The sequence below is a fragment of the Eurypyga helias genome, unplaced genomic scaffold (assembly GCF_000690775.1).
Source record: "Eurypyga helias isolate BGI_N326 unplaced genomic scaffold, ASM69077v1 scaffold16293, whole genome shotgun sequence".
Lineage (NCBI taxonomy): Eukaryota > Metazoa > Chordata > Aves > Eurypygiformes > Eurypygidae > Eurypyga > Eurypyga helias.
Genome location: NW_010243403.1, coordinates 19073 through 19766, shown reverse-complemented (window position 1 = coordinate 19766; position 694 = coordinate 19073).

Here is a 694-nt window from a genome sequence, read left to right as displayed (position 1 = left end):
GTGCTCCCTCACCCACTCAGTTGGCATCTCTGAACAGGGAAGTTTTCAACTTCCAGGAACCAAAACCTGGTCAATTGACCTGTATCACAGGTCTGCAGAGGCTCCGATGCGCGGCTGCACCCTCTGATGGCGAGCGCTCAAATACGCTGGCAGTAGCTTTGCTGGTAAGACAGGCACGTAAACTACTCGCAGCGACCAGAACAGCAAAGGCACAATCTGGGGGGCTTTCCTTGCTTTTTTTCTTTTTTTGTTCTTTTAAAGCTGTTGGTTAATTTACCATGACAAACATTCTATAGTTTCTGCAGAAGTGTTATGTTTGTACTTTATAGCAGGGAACTGCTGTCATCTGGTAAAATGGGTCATTTAAATATTAGTAATAGAAAAGGATAGCAGCTCTTTGCACCGAGGAACTGTATTTCTGAGTTAAAGGACAGCGCATGTTCTCATCTGTCAGGCTGCCAACAAGCGAAACCGTCCTCGTCCACGAGCAGCACTGCCCGCAGAGTGAAGGCGGCCGCAAGTTCAGCTCGTACGTGTTTTCCCATACGTCACTGGACTACGAGCTCGGGAGTTCCAACATCCGAGCAACTGACAGCTGCTCCTCTAGCACGGACGTAGCTGTACTCGGAACCCGAGTGCGCTCCCCTACACCTGAGCCTGTTCAGCTGTCCCTGTTCACACCTGCTGGGCTGAC